The following is a 17,701-nucleotide window of genomic DNA, read 5'->3' on the forward strand; positions in this document are numbered from 1 at the left end:
GGGAAAATAGGGTAATTAGTTTTTGATATTAAATGAGTTGAAAAGAGTTCATTTCAAGATATTCAAAGCATTCAACTATCTCTCATTAAATCCAACATTTAAGGTATTAAATTTTCATTCACATTCATTGAATCATATATTTAAGGCTTTTTTTGTTTCTTCTCATTATTAAATTCTATAATTAAATACATACATAATAAATTAATAATTTCAATAACATAAAAACTTATACTTTTAAAATCTACCTAGAAAAAATAGTGTTTTCATCTAGGTGGTGGTAAGAAATTAAACCATTTGGGTCAAATGGGCCAATCCATGTTGCCACAATTAAATGATAAAATTCAAAAATATATAAAATACAAAAAATATAGAAATAAAAAAATGGGAACATTTTTAACCTCATATATTTTACATATTAAACAATAATAACTATGATAAGCAATGTTTTAAAAACCGACTCGGAGGCCGATCCACTTTTGCCTTCGGGTCACAGGTCACCAGTTCGAATGTCAAGGTCAAACGAGTAAAACCACTATGCGTCAACACTATGTGTGTGTGTGTGTGTATAAAGATACATATTTTATCAATAAATAGTATAATTATGTTTTACATATATTACATATAATACATGTATTATGTTACATTTATTTATATTTGTTAATTTTGTTTTATATTTATTATTTATAAAAAATATTAAAAATTGCAATTTGGGGCCAAAAAAGGATTTTTTTCCACAAAAATAGCAAGACAAGGCACATAATGCCCTTGGGACATATAGATCTCAAAAAGTTAATCAAAATAAATAAAAAACATAGCCCCAATCTGACATTGGAGTGCAAAGTTATGGCTTCCAAAAAATTGCACATGATTAAGTGCGCAACATGACTTGGTTACTGGGTCGAATGAGTCAATGGTTGAACCACCTAAGTTAGAAGGTTTTTAACCAAAGGGGGAGTTTCAACAGAACCAAACCTAAAATCAAGGCCGAGTGATGGTTCAAACGGTTCAATTACTGGCTAGATCAACAACAGGTTGAAAACATTGATGATAAATAAGAAATGTTTTTATTAATGATGGAAATGAAATGTAAAAATTAAAACCAATTGGAAGTAAAACTATTTTCCTATTACCTCTCATTAAATCCCATATCTAAGGTATATTCTCTTATTAAATCCTATATTTAAGATCTATTTTTCTCATCATTAAATTGTACTAATTAAATCCACAACATTAATTTTAATAATATACAAATAAATATTTTGAAAAATAATTTGAAAACAAAACCACTTTCTTCCTTCTCGGTGGTAGGTAAGCAATTTAACCATTTGGGGTCAAATCCGTTAATAAATAATGCCATGATTAAATAATACAAATTAAAATAACTAAAATATATAATAAAAAAATAAAAAAAAATTGGGCATGCCATTAATATTGTATGTTCATTATACTGAACAAAAATAAGTATGAAATGTGAGAAGTATTTTTATAAATGATGAAAATAGAATGCCAAAATTAAAATCAACCTAAAAATGAAATGATATCATAGTCAAGTAATATAACTTTTATAAATAGAAAATACAAAGAATCACAAAAATAAATATTATACATAAGATATAATGTTATATATTTATAAAAAATAAAATATTGGATACATATATAATATTATACATTTATTGAAAAATAAATAAATATTATGCATAAGATATAATTTTATCAATAATGGAAACGTAATGCAAAATTTAATGTGAACCTAGAAATCAAACTAGTTTTCTTTTTGCGTTGTGGGTTAGTGGCTTGGGTTAAATGGATTAATTGATGATATAATAGTTAAATAATAAATATTAAAAAAATAATAAAAAGTATAATTAATAAATAATAATAATAATAATAATAATAATTGTAATTTAAAATTTTTGCAGGTGCACATTTGGTACAAGTATTAAGTTTATTTTTAACTATATTGTTACTTTTATTAATTTTCAATTTCTATCCTAACTATGATATATCTAAAATTCAAGTAATTAATATGAAAAAAATTCATATGTACAACGCATGTGATTAATTACTAGTATGAAGTAAAGTATAAACCAAAATTTACACTTATCACAGCCATTGTTTTTGTTATTAATTTTCAATGATGATTCAATCTTACAATTGAGTTGATCATTCCATATGGTAGAATAGATTTTCAGGGTTCAAAGTCTTTAAAATGTGTATACTTGAAAAATTATTGTCTTGAGAAAAGAAAAGGATTAATATGAAATTATTTCCAATTCTAATAAAATCAAGGGAAGAGAGAGAGAGAGAGAGAGAGAGAGAGAGAGAGAGAGAGAGCACTAACCAGAGACAAAAGATTGATTTGATCATCACTAAATGAAATGCCAATCATAGCATCTAGAAAATCCCGTTGCTTTGGAGTGGGGCAATCAATTTTTTCTGTCTTCTTACTTCGATGATGTTCTGCCATAGAAAAAAATTCTATCCATTGATTCCAAGGTCTTCCTGCGTAGACTCTGAAGATCCAATCCACTTAAAATGGGATAAAAACATCTAGATTTGGAACTGACACCAACTTTGCTATTTTCCTCATAAGTTGTTTCATCTCTCTACCAACGGTCTCAGCCTCCAATTGAATAAAATCTTTTGAGATCAAAAGATTATTCATTGTGTAAAATGGTATAGAAACAAAGTATTTGTGAATGAAAATGTTGTCTTTGCATGAGATTCATGTTAAATATTTATAGACAAGATTACACGTATAAACAACCAATTGTACATCTTCGACAGGTTGTAACTAATGCTAACAAACTCACAAGGAAGTTGTTTGGACTAGATAAGGTAAATAAATTGCGATATGCATTTGAGGCCTGAAAATCATGTAAATGGAGTGCAAAGGAAAGTTTCACAAACCATTGTCTTGAAGCTGGCTTAATACCATAAAGGGAGCGCTAGAGTTTGCAAACTCAAGTATCACCATCCTTAAGTAACCGAAGGGGGGAGCATATAAACTTCTTCATGTAAATCTCCATGTAGGAATGCATTATTTACATCCATTTGATGGATTTGCCACTTGTGAACCACAACAATGGATAAGAGACATCATACGGTAGTAAGCTTGGCTACATGAGCATATGTCCATTTGTAGTCAATGTCTTCATTTTGAGTACAACCTTTTGCTACAAGCCTATCCTTGTACCGTTCTATAGTTCCATCAGGCTTAAGATTGACTTTATACATCCATTTGCATCCTATGGGTTGTTTGCCTATAGGTAATTGAGTTAGGTCCCAAGTATGGTTGCTTTTAAGAGCTTCAAGCTTACCATTCATTGCTTGACACACTTTGGATATGTAATATCTTGAGTATTATGAACGATGTTCAGTGGTGTGTAGTAGGAAAGTAGTAAAGGTGAATGGATGCTGTTCAACAAGGCCTATCAATGGATGGGCTATAGCAAAATTGGTGGCTAGTAAAGTGAGGAAAACAAAGTCTTGAAATTTTTTGGGAACTTAGGTGGTCCTAGTAGATCTGGGATTTAACTGGGTGAGTTCAGGTGGCCTCAAAACATGTTGAGGTGATTCAGGTGGAATTGGAATAGGCTGAGTGGTGTTCTCAGTATAGGAATCAGTTGTGGGTTCAATGGATGAATGAGGAAGTTGGGTGTTATCCAAAAAGATTGGATTAGGATTTGGGGGAGCAGCCATGTTGGGTAGATTCAATTCAGCTAAACTTCCATCCTCAAGAAAGAGAAACTGGACTTTATAAAATTGAACATCTCGGGATGCAGATATTTATTTAGTGTCCAAATCATAAACTTGAAAGCCTTTCTGAGCATGTGGATATCCAAGAAATACATGTAAATGATCATAGTGCAGTGGTTTACCAAATAGCATTTCATAAGGTGATTTACTAGTGAGAAGCAGTGTGGGCAAATAATTGTTTAGGTAGGCTGCTGTCATTACACATTTGCCCCAAAACTGGATTGGTAAGCCTTCATGGAATCGGAGTGCACGTGCCATCTCCAATAGATGTCTATGTTAGCCAGTGGGTCTGGGCGTCGGACCATTGGGAGTGCATATCTGGTAGGGGGTTTCTTGGGCTTGGGCCCTATAAGTGAAGTTGGGTTGATTTTCCCACCCAAGGTTATATGGGCTAAAGAATGGCTTAGCATTGAGTTGAAAAAATCTATTGGCCACATGTACTTGGTTTGGATTGACTGGTTGACATGGGCCCGCCATAGGGCACTGGCTTGGACAGATGGAACATGATGAATAGGATGACAATGTTGGGTATGGGCCACTTTGTTAACGACGTGCAAGGACTTCGTCAAGTCTTTGGGCCATACCATTAATCTTGTTCACGTGGTTCCAATCAATTTGTGGCTCAGGGTGGAAGTAGTTTCTCATTCCACAAACTCCAACCATTGAATTTATTTTCTCTTATTTTGTTTTAACCCCCTTTCTCTTCTTCTTTTTTTTTTTGAAATTTAAATTTTAATTTCAAATTTAGATTTTGAAATTTAAATTCTGCAATTTAAACTCAAATTTAAATTTTTAAAATTTTATTTTATTTTTTGATGTTTTTTATTTGAAATTTAAATTCAAATATAGATTTTGAAACTTAAATTCCTGAAATTTAAATTCAAATTGGATTTTTTTGAAATTCGAAATTTAAATTCAAATTTAGATTTTGAAATTTAAAATTTTAAAATTTAAATTTAGATTTGAATTTTTTAAATTTTATTATATATTTATTTTTAAATTTTAAAATTTTAAAATTTTAAATTTTTATTTTTTAAAATTTAAATTCAAAATCAGATTTTGAAATTTAAATACCTAAAAATTAAATTCTAATTTTATATTTTAAATTAAAAAAAAATGCAAGCAAATCAACCACACGACCTAGGGGCTGACCTAGGGTTTCCTAAACTAATGGTTCAACCAATGTGAATCCTCTTAGGTTCACTTGGAATTACACCACTTCCTTTGGTTAGCCAGGTAAGAAGTGGGGATGTGCGAAGCTACCCTTGCTCTCGCAAGGACCTAATTAAGTAACCACAAACCCGCTTAGGCATAGCTGTTTAACCTCTTTCCTTAGCCACAACCGCCGGTTAAGGAAAGTAATTACAAGCTTTCCTAAAATTTAGCACACATTTGAATCAAGTGTGAGGCTTCCCTAAAGGATCTTGCTATCCAAAATTTAAATTAGGGTTAGGGTGAACCGCACGTAAGGGTGGTGATTTTTTTTGAGCCAAGGAAGGGCGATGAAATCCCTACCTTATCTTATTTAAGTTGGATGCCCTTAAAATGGATTAACGGAAAGAAACAAAATATACAAAGCAAATACAACTAATTACAATGCATGAACAATTATTTCTAAAATGCAATTCAGCAATATAACATAAAAGAATAAAATAAACTAAGCACAAGAAACAATTAAAATAAAAAGAAACCTAGCACATTCATAACTAACAAAATAATTTCAGCAATTAAATAATCCTATATGATGCATGCTCTAAAACATATCAAATCCTAGATGTTGGAATGCAAATGCAAAACTTTTAAAGTATTAATTATTTTTTCTAATATTCTTTTCGATTTTTTTATTTTTTTTGGAAATTCAAAATTTTAAATTTAAATTTCGAAATTTGAAATTCAAATTCAAATTCAAATTCAGATTCAAATTAAAATTTAGATTTAAATTTAAATTCAAAATTTAAACTCAAATTAAAATTAAAACAATTTCCTATTTAACGATTAATTATTCAATTAAATAAGTAAAAGAAAAAAAAATTAAAAAAGCAACAAATAATAATTGCAAAAAGAAAATAAAACAACAATTAATTGTGCTAAACAAAATTAACTACCAAAAATAAATTCTAACAAACTAATTGCTAATCTAAAAATTAAACTGAAAATAAAATGATAAAAAAGAAAATTATGCAAGAAATAGATAAAATAAAGGAAGAAAATACAAATCTAAAAAAATTAAACCAAAAATAAAATAAACAAAAGAAAAAATATGCTGAAATTTTTTTATTTATATTTTTCGTTTTTTTAATAAAATAAAAACACAAATCTAAAAATTAATACAAAAAAATTAACGAAAGAAAAATATGCTGCAAAAATAAATAAAATAAAATAAACGAATTTTTTTATTTATATTTTTTGTTTTTTTATCTGAAATAAAAGAAAAAATGAATCTAAAATTTAAATAAAAAATAAAATAAACAAAATAAAATTATGCTGCAAGAAATAAAATAAAATAAAATAAACTATTTTTTTTTTAAATTTGAAATAAATGAAAAACACAAACCTAATAATGCAAAAAAAATCTAACAAGAAATTAAAATAAAGAAAGAAGAATAAATCTACAAAAAAATGGAAGAAAAATAATACTAAAAAAAAATGAATCAGATCTAAAAATAAGAATTAGAATTTTGAAAATCACTATTTAACAAAAAATAGAGTTCGAAAATAAAAATAAAAGAAATCAAAATTAAAATGGAACGACTGCACCTGAAATGCAATCCAATTTTTCTTCTCTTCTCTTCCATCCCGCAGTCCTGCAACGCTCCGGTACCCTATCTTTCAATATTTCGTCCTGCAGAATCAAAGAGAAACAAGAATTATACTGAGATAACAGATCAAGTAATAAAACGAAAAAGAAAAAATTATGAAACAGATCCCGATAAAGCAAATAAGAAAATTTCTTCGTGCTTCCCCAGCAATGACGCCAAAAACTTGGTGTCGCCGGAAGCGCATCGTTAAACACCTCGAAACACCAGTTTAAATATTTATAATTTTTAGCAATTCTCAAACAAATACAAATGCAATAAAGGGGTGAGAACGGGTCGTATCCACAGAGAAGTAAGGGAAAAACCGTTACGTACTTAGATCCGGGAAAGAGAATACAATCGAGAATTGCAAAAAATAAGAAAATAGAATCTATTATTACTGAAATTAAATGTTTCAAATTTAAATAAGACAATAAATAAAAATTAGAATTTAATAAAGTATGGGAATCAACAAAGGAAATAAAATAAATAAAAAAATGACCTAGAATCCAGATCCAGTGGCGGTAGCTGCAAATCCACCAGACAGGTTGCAGAAAACCCTCCTAACAAGAACCGGACGTCTGTCCTTTCTACAACCCTCGAACCCCTTGAGACAACTTAGCCTTGAACTGAATGAAGTTAGATATGCAAAACAGAGAAACAAACAAGAATTAAATCCAAAAGATTGCAGAAATAAACATAACAGGAAAGAAAATGAAGAAAATAAAAAAATGGTTGATCAGATCCAGTGACGGTAGTTGCAAAATGGTTGAATAGCTTGCAGAAACCCCTCATGACAAGATCTGGGCGTCCTCCCCTTCTACAACCCTTGAACTCCTCAAGAAACCTTACCCTTGTAACTGGGTGAATTGACCAACCCCTTCTCCAGGGCACCTCGGGTCCTTTTTATAGAGAATGGTGGATATAACTGGAATTAGAGAGAAAGAAGGGGTGGAAGTTGGGTTTTAGCAAAAATATGGGTGCCCTAGGATTTAGAATGAAGGGTTAGGATGGTTCTAGGGTGATCCTAAGGCTGAGAAGAAAAGGAGAAGGCACCCAATATTATATAAGGCTGAGATTAAATGGTGAAGATTAGAAGTTAGGTGGCTCCTAGGGTTAGAATGCTAAAAAGAGAGTGCCCTATAATGGATTGTGGAGATTAAAATGGATGGAATGTTTGGATTTAGCAGTTAGGTGTGGCTAGGCTTTGTTAAGAGTGAAAAGAATGGGTTAAAAGGCACCCTAGGGTTTGCTAAGGTGTGGGGAGTATGCTAATACAATAGGAGGGGTGCCAAACTGGGTTTAGCAGCTAGGAGGCACCCTCCTACTTTTAGTTTTTTTACAAAACACCCCCTCTCTTAGTTGGACTTCACACAAGCTTCCCAAAATCTACATTTCTGCTATGAAAACTTTTCAGTTTTCCCTAGAATTTGCATAGAGACGCTTAGAGGCCACAACATTGCACTTAACTAGAAAAATGACACATCTTGACTATAGTAAGGCTGAAAATACCCTTGAATTGATGCCCTTAAGGCATCAAAATGCAGAGTTATCACCAACCCTCCATTCTTTTTTGACATAGTTGCCTTACTCATTTTTCTAGGTAACATGGGTTGGTTTCTTGGGCTTTGCCCCATAGACTCATTTGATATTGAACCATACTGCCAATTACAGCTTTAAGTAAAGTTATTCTCCCACTTGAGGATAAGGTTCTACTCCTCCACCCTTCTAACTTGCTTTTTACATTTTGAGTGCATTCATTAAGCATTGACTTCATTACCCTCCCACTTATCAAGGGGCACCCAGGTATTCAAACCTCACCCATCCTACCCATTTTCCACCCTTATTATCCAATAACATCACCCCATAGATTTAATGGCGAATCCAAAAGGTTTCTTTATTTCCTTTTACCATTTCCTTATGAATCAAAAGATGCATAGAAGAGAAGGGATTGTGTGGCATTTGATGGAAAGAATTGAGGAGAGATTAAGGAATTCCATCTATAGTTACTTATAAAGGAAGTGATGGTGTTATATGATTTGAGAAAACCTGAATTCTGTGAAGCCATGTTTGGTAAAAAAATTGGAAAGTCAAAAAGTAGGCTTACATGAACCGTAAAATCAATTTTCTATTGAAGCTATCTAAGGTAGCTTCTCCAACTGATTTAGTCAATGCAGCTTGATCAATGCAAAAGCTCTCTCAAATGGGCTTCAATCTAATATAGTTTTTGAAGCATCCTATATAGGAATTTGAGACATGTCGAATCTAGGGATGCAAATGGATCGGATCAGATTCGAATTGGGATATATCTGAATCCAATCTGATAATACAAATCATAGATATGATTCGATCTGAAGATCCTATTGGATCTTGCAATGTTAATTTGAATTTGAATATGTTAAGAATGTTAGATACCTGAATCTAATATGATCTAATTTAATTTTTAAAAAATAATAAATTATTAAAAGGAAAAAATATAACAAAAATAAAAAATATAAGTATTTTTCAACTATTTTCATCATGTATATACATGTATTTTTATAAAAAATAATATAAAAATTACAAAAGTGTAATAATATATAGGGGTGATTGGAATTCGGTTCGGATTTTTAATCATATTCTATTATTTGATCCAATCCAAAAATGCAATAGAAATATCCGAATATGACAAAATAGGTTCGGATTTGAATTTGGATCATATTGGATCATGCATTTTGCACCCCTAGTCGATTTGAAGAAATAAACCCAAATTTGTTTTTTGGTCTTAGTGGGCCCCATGAAAAGAATGAATTTCGAACGGATCATTTACCTGGGGAAGTAATACTCTCCTCAAACCTGAGTAAATTACTTACACATGCACGTTGAAAATCACTAATATGTGATGGGACAATGGGACACTACTATCCCTTCAATAATGTCACTTTTTTTGGATAAATTGATCATTATACACATTTACTTGGGGAATAGAAGAACACTGGTAAGTGCTCTTATTCGGATAAATGTTTCTCAAAAAACACTTGCTTGGATAAAATACATTTATCTAAGCAAGTCATTTATCGAGATGTAAGTGAGGCCTAAATTCTTTCATTTTGCATCAAATGTAATGTTGTTGGAGCATTTAAAGAAAAAGACCAAGTTTACATAATTGATTTTAACATAAAACAGGGTCTTCAATGGCTTGGTCTGTAACAGAGTTTGGCATATAGGCCTAATCCTTCGAGCCACGTGAGAATCACAGGTATAACTAGGGGTGTAAATGGATCGGCTTTGGATTTATCAAATTGGATTTGGATGGTCCATTTTAATTATTGGGTTGGACTAATCCAAAATAAATCGGTCCATGTTATTATTGGTTTGAGTTGGACCTAAATCATGACATCAAAACCTTGTTCTATTTGAAACCGATCAAATCCTTACTATTTTTATTGTTCTTTCTCATGGATTTAATCGATCAAATCCTTCCTATTTTTATTGTTCTTTCTTATAGCATTGACCAATCAAATCCTTCTTATTTTTACTATTCTTTCACATGGCATTCTCTATTTCTATAGGTAATGGTGGTTTTACCATGGTTTTGAAAACCTGATTGGACTGGATAGTCGGTTCGATTGACCTGGGAACCAGTTCCATTTCACCCTAAAACCGCTCTTGGGCCAAAAACTGTTGGTCAACAACACACTAACCTAGATGGTCGAACCGTTGACCCATCGGCTCAGACAATGGTTTTTGGCCATTTTTTATTTTATTTTATTTATTTATTTTTATTTTATTTTTTTAGTCAGAACAAGCCATTCGTTTGAATCGGATGGTCAAACCATTTAACTTGGAAACCAATGGCCAGAGGAGTTCCGAATTCGGTCCAATTTTTAAAACCTTGGGTTTTTCTTTTGGAAAGAGTTTATACATATTGGGCTCAAATATGTATACTTTTTAAAAGTTCAGTTTTACACTAGATTAAAAAGCCCAATATGGATTTTCTGAGATTTCTCATGACAATGGACTAGATATTGGTTCAATCCAACCCAATCCAATATAAATTCATTATTGACGGTTCAGATCTAATCCAATCCAATAAATACTCTGGTCCAATTCAATATGGTTGTTGTTCCATCCAATTCGTCCAAATTGATTTTGGTTTGGATGGGGTCCAATCCAAAACTGGTCCATTGACACCCTTAGATGTACAGTTATGCGTTCAGTCTCTTGCTTTGAATTTTATTTGTTGGTTTGTGTTTTTTTAAAGTTATCATGACAAGCTTTCAATATCTGCATGTTTGTGGAGAATGTAAGGAGTCTAGGATTGTTTAGCATGGTTTTATTTTTGTGAGTTTAAGAAAACATTTTATGAAAAAGTTTTGATTTTCTTTATTTTAATATATTTTTATGATTTTTTAATATATTTCTATAATTTTATATTTTTTGGGTTTTTTATATAATTGTTTATCACTTAGTTTGGATTGGATTGGTTCCAACCCCATCCATTTACATTTAAATGGATTGGATTGGATTTGGTTTGTATTGAATTTGGATTGGATTGGGTCCCGTCCTTTTTTAAATGGACTTATATTGGATTGGATGGGATTTGACCAAATCCAGTCCAATTGACAGTCCTACCCAATGACAGGGATTTGTGATCTTAATTCTAGTGAGAGGAGTGGGCCATAATGTTGGGCTAAATGAGTAAGGCCATGTTTGGTAGTGCAAGTTAAAAATAAGTGCTTATTGTGCTTAAGAACAAGTGTTTATTCGAATAAACGCTTATTTGCATTTGGGGCCCAACTTAAAATAAGCACTTATTTTATATTGGGAGTTTGATAGTCTTTTTCTCTAATAAGCATTTGTGACTATTTTGTCCCTCATTTTCTTTCAAATTTTCAAAATATACCCTTTGAAAGCACTTTTATTAAATTGCTTTTATAAAAACACTTTTATGAAAGCACTTTTGTGAAAGTATTTTTACAAAAACACTTTTATAGAAGTACTTTTAGAAAAACACTTTTAAGAATGTACCCTTACGAAAGCACTTTTGTAAAAGTACTTTTATAAAGTGTTTTCGTAAAAGTGCTTTCATAAAAGTTCTTTTATAAAATTGCTTTCATAAAAGTACTTTTTTAAAAGTGATTTCGTTAAAGTACTTTTCTAAAGGCGATTTTGTAAAAGTAATTTCATAAAAATACTTTTATAAAAGTGATTTCGTGTAGTGCTTTCATAAAAATGCTTTTATAAAATTCAACTAGGGATAATTTTATGTGGTATTTTAAAATTCAACTAGGGATAGAAAAAAGTTGAATAAGTGCTTATTATATAAGTACTTAAAGAAAAGCTGGAAATTTGGGCTTAAAAAATAAGCCCTTATTTTTAAAATAAACACTTATTTCAAGCTTATTTCCTAAATACCAATAAGTGCTTAATGACCCAAATAAACACTTATTTTTAAGCACTCCCAAACATGGCCTAAGAGTCAGATGAGGCTTCCTTCCTAGCTGGAGAACCTTGCCTATGACGACAGGCCATGGATATAGACCTGGTGGAAGAGGTGACCCTTGAAATGAGGGTGAAGTTCTAATAATGTGCTTGATATAGAAAAGAGAAAGAGGGAGAAAGAGAAGACTGATTTGTTCTATTGCAGGCATCTCCTCCATATGGGTTCTAGAGACAAGGGCAAAGAAGTAAAAGTTACTCTTTTGCTGTTTAATGTAAAATCCTAGTTAACAATTTACGGGAAAATGGTGCCAAAGTGAATTGGCCAGTGCCAACGCTGGAATCAACAATTTTGCAATCCAATAGCCAGTAGCCTCTCATAGGGTGATGCTGCTACGAATTTGGATTAGCTGAATACGATGGCTGATGAGGTTCCATGTCAGTAATAAATTCATGGGCCCTACTGTAAAAGGTGTGGACTATGGGTACCGATTAATTGATATTATCAAATATTCAAATTTCACTCTCTTTTCTATTCTCCATTTCACAGTTCAAATGAACACAGTGAAGTGTGGTGATTGATCTTTTGATTTGTGCTATTGTAGGCGGCTCCTCCATGATATCCTAGAACTGTAATTTTTTTTGGGCCACCCACAGTATGGTGGGCCATGCCGTATTGGTATGCGAGCCATGGAAGGCCTTGTATAAATTTTTCAAGAGGAGATCCCGTCATTAGGAGTGTAAACAGATCAAATTCGAAGCAAATCAAGATATATCCGACTTCGAACTCAATTGCATAAATAAATATTCGAATTAGATTCGATATCCATCGAATATTTAAAATTAGTAACTGAATTTGAATTTGAGTGAATAATCGAATATTCGAACGATTCGAATTCAACTGTTTAGGTTTGGCATAAAACATAAAATTCTAATTCTAATAAAAATAAAGAAATTGGGGATAAATGAAAGATGAGCACTTGAAGCAAAATCTCGTTGTTCCAAACCCAAAAAACAAGCTACCTATTTCAGTTTGAGAATTAAAATACAAAAATATTACTTAGAATCAAAATATGGTAGCTACAATTTTGACAAATCTGAACCTAAATTCGGCAACCATTCCCATAGTAAAGATTAAGCAAAAGAAGAAATAAAAAAAAAACTACAAATACTAGAAAATTTATAGAAGAGAAAGCAAAAAGAACAAGTCGGAATCTGACCTTAGTTGATCGATTGATCTACCATTGCTGCTAATGCTCCTTGTCGCCCATGCCAAGTCGTCGACAACAACTGTATCTTAGACAAAAACGACCTCAATGTGGACATTGATCTTTGCTGAAAAGCTGCTAATAATACTAAACTTTGTGAAGAATGTTGCAGCAGTAGAAGTTTCTCCAACTTGTTCGTTCACCATTTTGCTTGTGCAAATGTATTAGCACTAAACTTTGTGAAGGAAAGTTGCAGTGGCAAGATTTCTCAACTGCTGTTGCCATTTTGGCTTTTCAAAGAATACAAAGAAGAGAAGTACAGAAGAAGGCAATGATGAGGGTTAGGGACTTTCGGTCTTGGGTTTGGAGTTGGATTTTCAAATGAGAAAGGATATTTCTTGGACAGTTCGCTGATTTTTTTGGGGAAGGGGATTTGTTGGAGGATGTGCTAGATTTTCGAATGGTAGAGAAGATTTGTTGGAATGTGTGTAGGGAAAATGGTTTTATCTTTATACCCTTAAACTATTAAAGAAACATAGATACAATGGGGTTACGCATGTAAATTTATATAATATATTAATATATGCAATTACAATCGGTTCAGATATATATCGGATCGAATCAAGTCAAACGGATATGAAAATTAAATTCAAATTTGACTGTTTATTTGATTCAAATATCCAAATTCGAATCGTTTAAGTTGAATCTCGAACTCGGCATCGAATTTCCTGATACTGTTTATAGGCCTACCCAGCATAGCTGTGTTGGGTTTGGACCAGATTGGTTCAAAGGCCTATTAATAGTTTTTTATTTACTTATTTGTTTTTTTTAAGTAAAAAAAGGAAATTTAAAAAAATTAATAATGAATTAACAGTATAAACTTATCAAGATAAGCAATAAATTTAAAAGAAAAATATAAAAAATTATTTCATTTGAATTTAATGTGTACAACTGATCATATATCAAACAATAAATTGTATTAAAAATTACAATAAAATTCGAATAAAATAGTATAATGAAATTTAAAATGGTAATTTACAATGAGGTTGTAAAAAATGACAAATAACTTTCAAATAAAATTGAAAATTAAAGTTTACAATAACATTAAAAAATCATTGAATATCTAGATGCCAACAACTCCCTTAGATTCATCGAAAACCAAACACCTAGCTTGTGTGAATAATTTGGGATAGAAATAATGAACATTACAAAACCACGTGTCTTTCTTAGATTGATTATATGGATTTCGTTTTGATGATATGAGAAAGAAAGGAAATGACTATGTTTGTTTAGAGCTTAACCGAACCACATTTATATCGAACATACCTGTTGTTGAATTCAATCCTATTACTACCTTTAATTAAATAATATTTTACTTTTTTTTATTATTTTAATTATTATTTTATTGTTTATTGTGTATAGGGAAAATGGGAAATAAAGTGCTTTTTTTTTATTTTTATTTTTAAAATATTAAAAATCAGTTTTTATTTATATGCATATCTCGAAAAGTTACCCAAAATAAAAAAAAAAAAAAATTCACCTCAATGGGACATTGGGGATGCAAAGTTATGGCCTCCTGAAATTTGCATACATAATTAATATTCAACCTGTGACCCAGTCACCAAATTGACCGGGTTAACGATCCAACCATGTGGGGCAGATGGTTTTTGACAAAATTAACGGTTTTGACATTTCTCCGAGTTTTACTCGAACTGAACTTAAAATCTTGACCGAGTGATGATTTGAATGATTCAACCAACTAAATCAACAATAGGTTGAAAACACTATTTGATCAACAGCCACAAAAGTGGATTATGCAAACTCAGACTATTGGATCAACTCTAGGAGAGACGCCTTTGATAATGAAATTGTACCATCATCACTTGTTGCCAAAAACTCAATCCCAATGTGAGGATCACTTAAAGCCTAAAACTTAGGTTAATTCTAATGGATCAAGAAAGATCATTTTATAAGTATAACTAAAATTTATATAATATACAGAATTTAAATTCACTAGAATACCATGCTTTAATTATTTATTTTTTTAATTGGTTTTGTAGAGAGATAGGCATTAATTACAAAATAGAAGAAAAATAGATGAAACCGAATTCAAATAGGGTTAAATGAATATCCAATTCATTTGCAGTACCCTTGGATAAGGCCTTTTCTTATTTTTATTTATTTATTTTTTTCAACTGCAATGGGTAGGCCCTTATTTGCTTATCTGCTGCGTTTACCAATTCACGTCCATATCTATATTTCTGTTCCATTTATAAATAAAAATGAGGATGGTGATAAAGTTTCATAAAAAAAGCCTGAGTTTTTACTTTTCATTTTTACCCTTATTATGTTTTGTATTTTAAAGCTTATTTTCACTTTCTGTTTTTATCCTTTATATTATTATGTTTTTATTTTTCTAATTTTATTTAATTATACCATTTATAAAAATGAGGATGGTGATAATGTTTAATCAAAAAGCCTATTTTTCACTTTCCATTTTTACCCTTTATCATATTTTTATTTTAAATCTTGATTTTCATTTTCCATTTTTACCCTTTGTTATATTTTTTATTTTTCAATTTTATTTAATTAACGGTTAACACTTGTAATTGGATAAAGCAAATAAAATAATAATAAGACTATTGAGGAACCTACTCTTTGTCTTATCTGATCTTCTCCTGAAGCACCTATTTGACGAACCTCTTCATTGATTAGAGCCAACACATGTCAAGTATTGGATGGTTTGCCCAAACCACGAATTTGAATTGAAGGGAGGAATGAATTTTTTCAACCTATCTCTTTTCATCATGGAACAACTGATTACATGATTAAATGAAGCTTTTTTCTTTTGTTTTCTCCCTGTTTTTTTTTTTCAATTGTCTCCGTTAACATAATAAGTTGTATTGGATCAGAAAATACTCTTATCATTATATTGATTCATTTTAGGATTTTTTTCTCAACAATATTGGACCAATATGATAATCGGACACCCTACCAATGTAATACCGTAGGGGTTGTACTTGGTTGGACCATAGGGATTTGGAATGCATTTTGTTGGTACGATATCCAGACTTCTATATAAATCAAATGGATGTTCGATTCAAATCTAAATATAAATGAATCAAGATCAACTTACCTATATCCTGATGCTAGTCATTAGATATGTAAATAACAGCCCCACCATTGACGAGCAGAACGGCAAGAGGCCAAAGGCCAAATGTCATCATTCACACATTAAGCGAAGACATAAATTCTAAAACCCCAGTTTTCTCCTTTAAGCCCCTCTCTTCATAGTGTATATCTTATCCATTTTAAACCCGAGTTTTCTCCTTTAAACCCCTCTTCTCATAGTGTATGTCTTATCCATTCCCCCCACGTTACAGCAGGAAGGAGGAAGCAGAAATTGCGTCTTTCTTATCCTATGCACCTTTCTCCTCAAAATAAAGAAAACAATATAAATTACAAAGAAATACACAAAAAAATTTACAAAAAATATAGAAAATCATAAAAATTTCTATACCATACTAAAAAAATGAGAATGTTGCAATTGGTTTGGTCAAAACACCCTAATTTTAATTTCCAACTTTACCCTCGGCTTTCTATTTTTCCCCATTGTATATATTATCATTGCAAAATAATTATGAAAAACATAAAATGAAGAAAATAATATAAATTACAAAAAAGGCAAAGAAATACATAGAAAATTTACCAAAATATAGAAAGAATAGAAATTTTTATACCATACTAAAAAACAAGTGTTGCAATTGGTTTGGTCAAAACACCCTGATTTTACTTTCCAACTTTACCCTCAACTTTCTATTTTTTCCCATTGTATATATGTCATTGCAAAATCATTATGAAAAAACACATAAAATGAAGAAAAGAATATAAATTACAAAAAATAAAGAAATAGAGAGAAATTTTATAAAAAATATAGAAAATCATAAAAATTGAAGAAAAAAATAAATTACAAAAAAATAAAGAAAAATCATAAATTATAGAAAAATGAACAAAAATTGTAGAATAAAATAAAAATTTATATCTACTACCATATATAAAAAATGAGAATGATTCAGTTAGTGTGGTCGAAAGACCTTGATTTTTCATATTAATTCTATCCCTTAGTTTTTTTGTTATTCTGACATCCCAATTCTATATGAGGGTGCACGATAGTTGTTGGCCCAAAAAAAAAAAACATTGTCTTTTCTAAAAGGAAATCGGGTGGGTTAGGTACTTAGGTTTGGGTTGAGCTTCAACCCAACCCACTTGACCTATCAACCCACTAATGACCCATTTTGGGTTCAACCCAAACCTACCATAACCCAACCCAACCTGCCCAATCCATTAATTTTTTCACATAATACGTAAATTCTAGAAAAATATAACTATAAAAAATACACAATATATAAATAAAGATATAAAATGTAGAAAATAACATAAATTGAAGAAAAAATAAAAATTACAAAATAATTATAAAAAACATAGAAAATGAAGAAAATAATATAAATTACAAAAAAA

Source organism: Nelumbo lutea, chromosome 1 (genome assembly GCF_056320005.1).
Source record: "Nelumbo lutea isolate HS-2025 chromosome 1, American lotus-T2T, whole genome shotgun sequence".
NCBI classification, from domain to species: domain Eukaryota; kingdom Viridiplantae; phylum Streptophyta; class Magnoliopsida; order Proteales; family Nelumbonaceae; genus Nelumbo; species Nelumbo lutea.